The following is a 12,269-nucleotide window of genomic DNA, read 5'->3' on the forward strand; positions in this document are numbered from 1 at the left end:
GGGTGAGATATGGTCGTTTGTGGGGAGTTGTAAACAGAAAGTTACCTTATTGACCCTCAAGACCATGAAGGGCCCCACAGAATGGGGGCTCAGCTTCTGGCAGGGCAAGCGGGAGATTCCTAGTGAAGAGCCAGATGGGATCACCAGGATGGAAAGCGGAAGCCTCACTGCGGTGGTGGTCCACCTGATCCTTCTGACAGAGGACCGCTTGTCGACTGCAGGGCCCTGGTCTGGCTTGGAGTCCACGGAGCCAGGGCTGGCTGATATCCCAGGACACACTGGAAGGGAGTCCGATGGAGGAGTGATGAAATGAGTTCTTGGCATAATCCGCCCAGACTGGGGCGGAATCTCAATTGGTGGGAATGAAATGGAATCAAATCGAATGTATTTATATAGCCCTTCTTACATCAGCTGATATCTCAAAGTGCTCTACAGAAACCCAGCCTAAAACCCCAAACAGCAAGCAATGTAGGTGTAGAAGCATGGTGGCTAGGAAAAACTCCTTAGAAAGGCCAAAACCTAGGAAGAAACCTAGAGAGGAACCAGGCTAAGAGGGGTGGCCAGTCATCTTCTGGCTGTGCCGGGTTGAGATTATAACAGAACATGACCAAAATGTTCAAATGTTCATAAATGACCAGCATGGTCAAATAATAATAATTACAGTAGTTGTCGAGGGTGCAGCAAGTCAGCACCTCAGGAGTAAATGTCAGTTAGATTTTTATAGTCGATCATTAAGAGTATCTCTACCGCTCCTGCTGTCTCTAGAGAGTTGAAAACAGCAGGCCTGGGACAGGTAGCACCTCAGGTGAACAAATCACATCGACAAAATGTGTCTGAGTTCTAACTGATGAAAAGTAATTCTAGAAAGATCATATTCAATTTGTCTGCAGCAGTGATGAAATTTGTTATGATCAGAAAGATCAGTGGTTTGGTTCATCAGGCTTGCTTCCTAACTCTATAATAGAGCTTAATTTTCTCATATCTCATGTACTGTAATATTGTCTGGCACAGTATATATGCCTCCTTTGTTCAGTCGTCGAAAGGATATGAACAGCACGCCTAAAGAAGATACATGTTTTAGTTACAAAGGGGCAACCTTAGCCAGCATAAAACCCACATGGAAACGGGATTCTTAGATTTGGGACTTAACATATAAAGACTAGCTTATTTGACGCCAAATAAACAACAGTAGTTACTAATAACATATATTGCTAATGTATGACACAAAAAATGGATTTTGTGTCCATTTTATGAGCGTTTCTATCCCAGGACCATTCGAGTTTCAACTCACCCACAACAATTCTCCATAGATCTGCTGTGGATTACCCAGAATTCAATACCGTTACCAGAGTTTCTAAACCCAGAGGTGCAACATTGCGAGAGAACGCTTGAGAAACAGGCCAACCAGACAAGGCTGGGGTTTGAGAAGTCAATGAGAGAAGTAAAAAATAATTCCTTAGTTGTTAATTTTCTCGAAATCAAAAGGCACAACCTAGATTTGAGCCAATGTCTTCGTTGAACATGTTATTACTCCAACCTCCAAAATGGTTTGTTGCGATTGTTGTGGAATGACTTGATTGGCTTGCACCATAGCCCTGACCTCAACCCCATCGAACACCTTTGGGATTAATTGGAAAGCAGACTGCAAGCCAGTCCTAATCGCCCAACATCAGTGCCCAACCTCACTAATGCTTGTGGCTGAATGGAAGCATTTCCCCAAGGCAATGTTCCAACATCTAGTGGAAAGCCTTCCCAGAAGAGAGGAGGCTGTTTTAGCAGCAAAGGGATACCAACTCCAAATTAATGCCCATGATTTTGGAATGAGATGTTCGACGAGGATTTGTCCTCATACTTTTGGTCATGTAGTGTATATAATACAGACTAAAAAAAAAGTGAAAATAGACAAATGAGCCAATGGATTATGATAATTTTCTGGTTAAAAAAGTGGAGTTGCAAAAACATACTTTATTTTGATTTGCTCCATGGCTCAGGCAGCCAATGGAATGCAAGGCTGTTTGTCTCAGCTAAATTGTGAAGAGGAAGAACTATGCAGCTGCTTCTGATTAATAAACAATGCCATGCTTGTGGGTGGTAACATTACAATAAAACCCAGCCCTGAAACAAAACGAAGGCTAAAAACAATTTGTACATCGTCTCATTGGAAAAGATACAGCATAGACACGGATTTCCACAAATGTCCCACTTCAAGGCCAAATATATCATACCTTTACTAAAATTATGATCTATTTTTGTAAATTCTTGTTCAACATCTTTGGCCAGGTCAAAAAAGTGGATTTCTGTTGGTGTGGCCATTTAATAATGAATTATACCTGTTGTACCACCTGTCCTGTCCTACTTAATCCTAAAAGAGGGATGAAGATACACACACACATGCAAACAAAGAAACAAAGAAACTAGCAAACAAAAATGGCTCTTCATTATAGTCATCGTATTACAACACAGCTTCTGTGAAACAGGGATTAAGAAGATTTGGATAGAGAAAAAATGCATTTCTGAGATCATAATGTCATTAGGGAACTGTGGCATTGCATAAATACCCCTGCTGTGTGCTATTTCAATCATTTATAAACCAAAGTAATCTGTCCTTCCTCCTACACCCTGGTTTAAGGGGGTTGTAGTATATTTGTTTGAGAAGCAGATGAAACCTTACTGCTATGAATTATATTATGAAACCCAAAATGGTAAAGATGACTCAACGCAAACATATATATGTATTTCATTTCAACCTGATCCTCAATCAAATGTTTGAGGTGGAGTGGTTGTTCTATACTCCACCGTGTTTGTACTTGGATCGAACTTTTAAGTTGTAATGGTTATTCGTTTTTCTAATTATCCTACAGTTCTTGTTATTATTTGTCTTCTTCTCTCTAGGCTGGCTCTTTGTTCAGAGCTCAAGGTGTGAACTGACAGACCGTGAATGCTTGGCCTTGGGAGTGTATAGTGGACCCTATGGCAGAAAACCACACAATATAGGTAAGAAAGGAGATCAAATAATATCAATTAGACCCTTATGTTTAGCTTTGGGAGTGTATAGGAGATGCTATAGCAGAAAACCACACGAAAGGTAAGGTAAGAAGGAGACTGTATAATATCATCTAAACCCTTTTGTTGCTGGGATAATTTACATAATCTCTCAAATCAAGACCCTGACCAACTGCTAATCATCATTGACCTGACAATTCTTGGCCCATATTAACAATGCATCCCAGAAAAGTCAAATAACCAAATCGCCCTCTAGTGGCCTCATGGGTGGAACTGTTATTCATACTTTTCATAATTTCATCATATATTTTTTAAGGACTAAAATCCTGTGTCTAAACTGAAAATTGAATCGATTTTTAACTCTATATCTTATAGGGTACAAGTGCTTTTCTGATTCAGAGAGGTTGGGATAAATGCGGAAGACACACTTCAGTTGAATACATTCAGTTGGACAACTGACTAGGTATCCCCCTTTCCCTTTCTTTTTTTAAAGCCCATAACTATGTGTGTGAGGTGTATACTTTTTTACAAAGAGATTTGTGCAAGACTACCAAGAAGCACTGTGTGACCATGATTTAGCCCATAAAATATGTTAACCCTTGTGTAGTCTTATCATTCTCTATACTCCCCTTGTCTTAAGGGTAAAAACTGACCCACCTTCACTAAACCTCTAACATAAAGCAGCTTAATTGAATTTGAAATCCTAATTCTATTTTGCATGAATAAACAACGTGTCATTCATAACAAACTTTGAATTACTGGGTTGACCCTCTTCACAATGCAGAAAGACTGCATTTAATCAGTGGCCTTTTTCTTACAACACACCTGTCATAATTGTTTTCTTTACTAAAGTAGAGGTTTATTATTATTATTATTATTATTATTGATAAAGGTACTGCATAGGTGTAAACATACATTTCTTTAGCAAGAGATAGCACTTGTAGAGCCTAAGAAAGTATTAAACATGTGCAGAAAGTAGTTTTGAATGCATGAAGGGAAACAATGTCTTGAAATGTTTTGGCAACATAGTGATATATTCTTATATACTGTACAATGCAGAATTCAACTACAAAATAACAGTGTTCTCCCATTTCTTTACCATTGTCCCCACCCAAATAGATGTATAAACAATAAATAAGAATAAGATCATTGATACAAAACAAAAACGTGAAGAACATAAATCAATCAACTTTATTAGCACATATAGGACAGTATGCAGATGTATTTCTAACATGTTTTACAGTCCTCCTTTGGGAGGTAAATTTGGCATCTCCTCCTCTTGCCTACCACAGCTGCAGCCTCAGGTGGATCAGGACAAGATTCAGCTCCCTGAACAAGCGCTGCAGAGGCTGCTGTGCAGGGGAGGCGATCCCTTCTTTGAATGTGTGTGGTTACAAGTGCCTTTCCCAGCTGCTCCAGGAACACCCTCTTGTAAATGCTTATCAGGCATACAGGTAGGGTTGATCTTGTTCCATGTCATGAAGGCATTGTATGAGGACACATCAATAATGTTATGGAAGACGACCAGTCATCTTCCTGCAGCTGTAAGTTCCAATCGCCTTGTCCAGGTTGTCCAAGCCTTGTTTGTTGTGGTTGCAGTCCAGGATGATGGCTGTTTTCCTGTCCTCACGATCACTGATCACAGCCATTTTGTGCAATGTGCTCAGGAGGACCACATTCTTGCTTCTCCTGGACATCTGATTTTGTTTTTATCTATGACCTGTTGGCCACTGAAACGTGCACTCATGGCTTCAGCAAAGAGAGAACTGGAGGCACTGTCATCTGCAGCACTTTTATAGCCTCTGACTGCATTCCCCATTAGTAAACAATGCTTTCAAGAAATGCTTTTTTTTGTCTGAAATTGTTTTTATTTTGTCTGTGAACTTGAGTCATGTGTCTGGTAATGGAGGGGAGATGCTGCACATGCACAAGAAAGTTTTAGTTTTATGTGAGTTCAATCAGTAGCACACAATCTCAATTTCTCATTGTGTGTGTGTGTGTGTGTCTGTGGTTTTTGTGGTGTAAATGATTTTATAACAGCCAGGTCAAAAGTGACCCTAAGACAACCTTTGTACCCTGATGGTGTACAGCTTTCATGGAAATATGAACAAAGGCAATGTTTCACTTTTTCTAATGTTGGGGTCAGTCTAGGAAAATACATTGAATTTCAAGTTGAAAAAACATCATTTAGGAGGTTTTCTCTGCTGTTAAACATAGTGGCGGGTTATTTTCTACCCTTAAGACAAGACAATGATCTTTTGGTATTTGTTTCATTAGTCCATTGTTGATACAGTCCCAAAATGGTTTGCATGTCAACAATCAAGTTAATGTCTGTACATTTCAAAATACAGAACTATGGCCCGTATGCTACATTTTTCATTATGGCATTATGGGGTATTGTGTGTAGGCTAATGACAAAAAAATCTTAATTTAATCAATTTAAAAATCAGGGTTTATCATAAAAAAATGTCAAGGGATAAGAATACTTTCACTGTAATCAAAATAAGTTTATGATAGGTCTCATGTGAAACCATTTTCAAAAGTACAAGAGATACTGTTGCATGTAGGCCTAGATTATTTATGGACGGATCAAAACAGTATTTGAACATATCCAAAGAATTGCATGTGGCACAGGATTCACTAACTTGCTGCATTTTTCTATCATCAAGACACCTGCTGGTTAATCTTAAAGAGCGACTACCCATAAAAACCAACAAATACCTTTGAAAATGGCCTATGTCTATATGAGTCAGAAACATTTATTATAGTCTCAAACTTGACAAAGTGTAAATAGGATATTTTTTTGAGTCTCGTCAAAAATTGAGTTCAAAACCTCAGTGCGTAACAAAGAGTAAATTAAGGTTGGGTTTGGGTTTGTTTTTACAATTATTCAAAAAATCATGCCCCTTTTGCCAAGCTCCACGTGCAAATCCACTTCATTGAATGGGGCCTTGTGTTTCATCGCCCCCCAACGAATGCAATCAAGAGATCACGGCCATTTGAGACTGAAAATCCCTATTCGGATTGACCATGTAATGCATGCTTCCAGCAGGATGCACTGCCAACAACTATGGTTTGCATGCCCTGCCGAAGGAGCCGATCATCATGCGGAATAAGTGGTTGGAGTTCGTTGGTCCCCAGTGTTGGTGAGTATACCGGTAGCTGGACCATAGACTGTTGGTTATGTATATGGTATGTATATTTTGATAATCATTATTACCATCATCACTAGCATAGCTATGGTTAGCAACCAACTAGCTAGCTACCTAACTACCTCAATATAACTCAGATTTGGCTTGGAAACACAATAACATTTCAAAAGAAGGCAACTAATTAGTAGGAAAACCTTTTGTCATGATTGTGATGTTGCCAGATTGACTTTAGATGCAGTGGAACGTTAGCCAGCTAACTAAGATTGAGGGGACCACTTTATTTTAGCTATCAAACATCAGCAATGCTAACTATTTTTTATGAACGTTGCCGGTAATGGTAAAGTAAACTCACTCACTTTCGTACATCGCCTTGGTCCATACAATTGACCTTATTTTAGCGCCACAAAAACTTAATACTTCCAGATCAACTGTAATGTCAATACCATTGTAAAGCACAATTTCTCCCCTTTCCGACAAAATTAATGACATGCCATGCTGCCTGTTTCTGCATAATTCAAGGTGGCAATGAGCTATGTCGGGTCTTTTTAAAAATGGCGCGTGGGGAAGTGAAACTAATGCGTGATAGTGAGAGATGTGTGGGAAAATTGCTTTTTTTCACATGATCTGTCCAAATTATCACATTATCGCCTCTAAAATGTCAATAAAACACTATACAGAGTTTATATAATGTGTCATTACATACCTATTTGAAGGTTTGTGTCGAATTTGAATCGTGTTTTTAGGGCGGTGCTAAAGTGATCTTCCGAAGTAAACAGCGGGTTTGAGAGTCATGATCGCTTACAGTGATGATTCAAAAAAAATGCCTAGGTATCCCCCCGTTACCCCTGTCACTGTCCATTTCTTTTTTAAACGATGAGAGAAGTGCTACACCTGGTGGAGAGAGATTGTAAGACAGAAATAGTTGCTTTATGCGTGCTGTACGTTACGGCATGACACGTCACGATGTAACGGAGGGTCCGTTTTTTCAACTTTTCTCCAATACTATAGAGCCATTACCATGTCGATCAACGCTTGAATAGAAATGTAGTTCACACCACAGATTTTGAAGTCAACACAGTCACTACAGTCCCATTAGTTTTCTTTGTAGCCTCGTTTGAATGTCGCGGTTAAGCACATTTGTACGGAATGGTGTGAGTTTACGTTAATGGCAACATTGCCATCTCTCTAAAGTAAATTTGACGAAATAATATGGCAAAGTTTTTGCCAACTTTAGGAATGTGATTGCAATAGTTTAGCAACCTCTAGAAACAATTTAATTCACTGTTCACTTGCTATTTTCACAGCTTGTCAGGCAAGACCTCAGTCTCCCTCTGTAAAAAAGTACACGCCATCATGAGGCCTATGATAGGGACCATAGTTGATGACACAGACGGCTTCATCAACAGTGACAGGTAACGTGTGTTATTTAAAAAGTTGTATGAAAAATACCCAGCTTGATAAAATAGTAGGCTAATTCCCCAGCCAAGCAGATACAACAAGTAAAGTAATTTTGGTTGCGCAATGCATTAGCAAAAAACGTTGTCCTTTCTTTAAAACAAAATGCAATTTACCCACTTGTCTGTCTATTATGTCACCCTGTCACAGGCCCTCCCAGTCAACACCCCTTCATACGATTTCCTGCTGCAGTTGTTTGAAAGATGTCCAGTCTGAAGCCGAATATGCAGCATCGAGAAGACCAGCAAAGGGGGCAATCATATGCATCATGCCCTCGCTGTGAGCATTACTATGAATGGGACAGTCAGCCACATGTTGGCAAGTTTCTGGCCTGCAACCTTCACCTGTCAGTGGCAACAGCTTTCACAAATAGAGAAGGTAACCCACTTCATTACTTCATTACTTTGATACATTTGATAATCCAATTGATAGCGTAATTAATCATAACCACCATTGTAATCAGTGCTCTGTGTGTGTGTGTGTATTTGTGTGTGACTAACCAGTATCTTCGATGAGGGGCCAGGATCTGATCTACGCTGCTATGCTCATCGATGGCATGTACATGTAAAATGTAATGGGTCTCTGGCAAAGACCTCACCTCTTGCCTGCTCAACAACAGCCATCGATGGGGAGAAAATAATTAGGTAGGTTTAGTCTGACTTGTTCAAGGTCAACGTTGTACCTGTGTGTGTGTCAGATATTACCTATCCTAACTGGCATTGGTAATAGAACAGTAACTGTATATGTTCACAGAAATATGTATGGAGCCAGCACATGGAGACTTGCAAGATGATGTGCTGAAGTCCTGACTGACAGACAGGCTTGATACTGAGGTCTCTGAATGGAGAGCATCAAAAGGCACTCAACATAAAAGTTTGCGAGATCATTTTTACTTGTATTGTCTTTTTATTATTGAAATGAATGGTATCAGTCGATATGAGGAGAAACCTATTTATGTACCAGGATCAGATAACTCTAGTTGTATACGAGACACCACACAGGAAGGTATGACCACTCTGACATGTTTGCCAAGGTAGTCCCATTACCACCAGACAAAATGCAGATAGGCACAGTATCTGTATCGGCAGGGAATGACAATGAAAGATTAAATGTGCACATTGTTATATTAGTTTCTATGGTAATATGTTAAGGGTTGTTTATTCTACACGAAAGTTATTCGATTTGAAAGTTATCAAAACACTTAGTTTATAATATCTACATAAATTCAGCAATTGCATTCTCCTCATATTAATCTCTTGGCTAAAGACCTATTCCAACCTTTCTTCGGCATTTCACAATACATCTGCCTGTCGTTATTGAACTCAACATGCAGGAGGTTTGTTTGTTGTGATTGAGTGGGGGGAAACAGCTGCGGGCAAGGTCTGACAGATGTTGTGTCTTGGTGGTGGCAAGGACACACCCAAGAAACACCCACATCAAGCCAACTCACATTTGGCTTCTGTCATGGCTGCCAGCATTTCTTGTCGTCTCCTAAATATTTGTTGACTAGGTGTGACTCTTATGACTAAAGAGCTTTCATACATTCAGTAGCTTTTATTTTTACCCCTAAGAGTAAGAGTAGGAGTAAAATGTCTCTCTTCTCAGCACTTACAACAAATGTTGTACTCTGAGATACTTTGTGGATACGGACCCTGTTCTTGTGTAGCCTGCTGCAGAATATTGCTCAGCTCATCACCCATCTGACTTCACTGTAATGGAATACCCATATTTATTCTGTGTGTTCCAGCAGACATTAGAATGGACTACAAAACAGCTCAGCCCAATGCAGCACAGTTAAAAGCATCCATTGTGTTTACAAGTAAACAACAAAGGGTGACTGCACTTGATTTGGCATAGTTTTTCATCAATGCTCATTAAGAAATGCTAGCGGCCATGACTGAAGGCAAACAAGTTATCGTGTGGTTGGGATTTGATGTGGGTGTTTCTTGGATGTGTCTATGCCATTCAATCACAACAAACAAGTGCAGTAGTGAGTACAGCATGTAAGAAAAGATAGCTTTGCAATGGAGAGAACAAAGTTTTGAAGTTGAGGACCTCTCCCTTTGTGACTGCCTCGCCATCTCAAGAAGGTCAGCTAATTCAGTTCTATATGTAGGCTAAAGCCTGCGCTGACATTGTTTAGCCAAAATAACAGCAGCTAGGTAGAATAGCTTGGTGATAGGACAGCCAGCTGCAGCTATCGAGCTGATATTTCTCTGTCAAATCAGTTTTGGCAAGATAGCAAGAGCCAGTGTCTGGAATGTGACTTTGCTACAAATATAGCCTGCAACTTAGTTTCATAAAATCACATTTTATTGGTCACATACAGTTGAAGTCAGAAGTTTACAAACGCTTAGGTTGGAGTCATTAAAACTGTTTTTCAACCACTCCACAAATTTCTTGTTAACAAACTATAGTTTTGGCAAGTCGGTTAGGACATCTACTTTGTGCATGACACAAGTCATTTTTCCAAAAATTGTTTACAGACAGATTATTCCACTTATAATTAATTAACTGTTTCACAATTCCAGTGGGCCAGAGGTTTTCATACACTAAGTTGACTTTGCCTTTAAAGGAAGGAGACGCGTTCTGTCTCCTAGAGATGAACACACGGCTCCAAAACTGCCATAAAATAGCCAGACTATGGTTTGCAACTGCACATGGGGACAAAGATCATAGTTTTTGGAGAAATGTCCTCTGGTCTGATGAAACAAAATAGAACTGTTGGCCATAATGACCATCGTTATGTTTGGAGGAAAAAGAGGAGGCTTGCCAGCCGAAGAACACCAACCCAACCGTGAAGCACAGGGGTGGCCTTAGATATCTCTGTTTTTCTATATATTTTGGTTAGGTCAGGGTGTGACTAGGGTGGGTACTCTAGTTTTTGTTTTTGTATGTCTATATTGGCCTGAAATAGTTCCCAATCAAAGACAGCTGTTTATTAGCCAATAGTAGCCATTTCCTAATTTGTGTTGTGGGATCTTGTCTATGTATAGTGCACATCAGTAGCATCACGTTTTGTTAGGTGAGTTTCAGTTTATTAAAGTTATGTTGAACTCTACTCATGCTGTGCCTTGGTCTCATCATTATGACGAACGTGACAGGTGCACTTCACAAAATAGATGGCAACATGAGGAACAAAAATTATGTGGATAAATTGAAGCAACATCTCAAGACATCAGTCAGAAAGTTAAAGCTTGGATGCAAATGGGTTTACCAAATGAACAATGACCCCAAGCATACTTCCAAAGTTGTGGATAATTGGCTTAAGGACAACAAAGTCAAGGTATTGGAGTGGCCATCACAAAGCCCTGACCTATAGAAAATGTGTGGGCAGAACTGAAAAAGCGTGTGCTAGCAAGGAGGCCTACAAACCTGACTCAGTTACACTAGCTCTGTCAGGAGGAATGGGCCACAATTCTCCCAACTTATTTTGGGAAGCTTGTGGAAGGCTACCTGACACGTTTGACCCAAGTTAAACAATTTAAAGGCAATGCTACCAAATACTAATTGAGTGTATGTAAACGTTTGACCCACTGGGAATGTGATGGATTAAATAAATAAAAGCTGAAATAAATCATTCTCTCTACTATTATTCTGACATTTCACATTCTTAAAATAAAGTGGTGATGCTAACTGACCTAAGACAGGGAATTTTTACTAGGATTAAATGTCAGAAATTGTGAAAAATTGAGTTTAAATGTATTTGGCTAAGGTGTATGTAAACTTCCGACTTCAACTGTACACATATTTAGCTGATGTTATTACGGGTGTAGCGAAATGCTTGTGTTCCTAGGTCCAACAGTGCAGTAGTATCACGTCATGTAAATACTGTGCATGTTACAGTGGAAACGGTATCAACTACTGGGAGTTGAATGCCTGCGGTCTTCAGTTAGCTCAGCTGTCCTACAACACAATATTCTATAACAGGCTAGTTTTGTCTCGTCTTGTCTCGCCTTATGTCCACTGTTAGATCTTTCCCAGGAGACAAATCTCAGAACAAACATACAAACAGGTGTTGGCTAAATATGGGCATTGCACAAACATCGACCAGCTTGAGTGTAGAAATCAACAACAACAAAAATTGATGGATGTGTGCATGCAACAATGACAAAACAGTTTCTGTTGTAAAAATCATATTCATGTGCTTAAAAAGACAGTTTGCTTACACTTTACCTAACAAATCAAAATCCGTTGTGTGTGAGTACAACTTCAGCTGTCTAACCAGAACTAGAGTGGCATTTCTATGGTCTATTTGCCCAAATCTAAGGATTTGGCTGTCTAACACATTGACATGCACAGCTCTCTTTATGAGGTTCTGTCTTCAAGTCTCCAGTGGGTGATGAAGTCCCTTTCATCAACAGTATATCATGTATTACAGGTTATGTACATGTGCAGTAAGGTGGCAGAAGAGTGCATGATATTCCATCCTGGATATGAGAGTTTACCGAATGATTCCAGCAGGCAGAGTTCAATATCTACAGGCAGATGTAAGATGCAGGAGGATGGCACTCTTCTCATACTGAGTAGCATATAGAGTAGAAAATCCTATAAATGGTTCTACAAAGAAGCATTTTATAATCTAAAGGTTCTACCTAGAACTCTCTATGAAGGGTTGTGCCTAGAACCCTCTATGAAAGGTTATACCAAGAAACATTT

General features: G+C 39.6%; 1 protein-coding gene and 1 long non-coding RNA gene across 2 annotated transcripts in view; both read left to right on the plus strand.

Annotated features, from left to right (window-relative positions):
* Positions 1-3,473, plus strand: part of LOC135527007 (uncharacterized) — a 162,887-nt gene extending 159,414 nt beyond the window's left edge. Inside the window, exons 3-4 of the long non-coding RNA XR_010453381.1 lie at positions 2,893-2,994; positions 3,379-3,473. This is a non-coding gene — a long non-coding RNA (uncharacterized LOC135527007). The remainder of the gene's footprint in view (positions 1-2,892; positions 2,995-3,378) is intronic.
* A 4,298-nt stretch (positions 3,474-7,771) lies between these two features.
* Positions 7,772-12,269, plus strand: part of LOC135526146 (leucine-rich repeat and fibronectin type-III domain-containing protein 2) — an 85,306-nt gene continuing 80,808 nt past the window's right edge. The window contains exons 1-2 of the mRNA XM_064954272.1: positions 7,772-7,988; positions 8,114-8,254. The gene's annotated coding sequence lies outside the window, so the exon portion shown is untranslated. The remainder of the gene's footprint in view (positions 7,989-8,113; positions 8,255-12,269) is intronic.

The sequence above is a fragment of the Oncorhynchus masou genome, chromosome 32 (assembly GCF_036934945.1).
Source record: "Oncorhynchus masou masou isolate Uvic2021 chromosome 32, UVic_Omas_1.1, whole genome shotgun sequence".
NCBI lineage: Eukaryota > Metazoa > Chordata > Actinopteri > Salmoniformes > Salmonidae > Oncorhynchus > Oncorhynchus masou.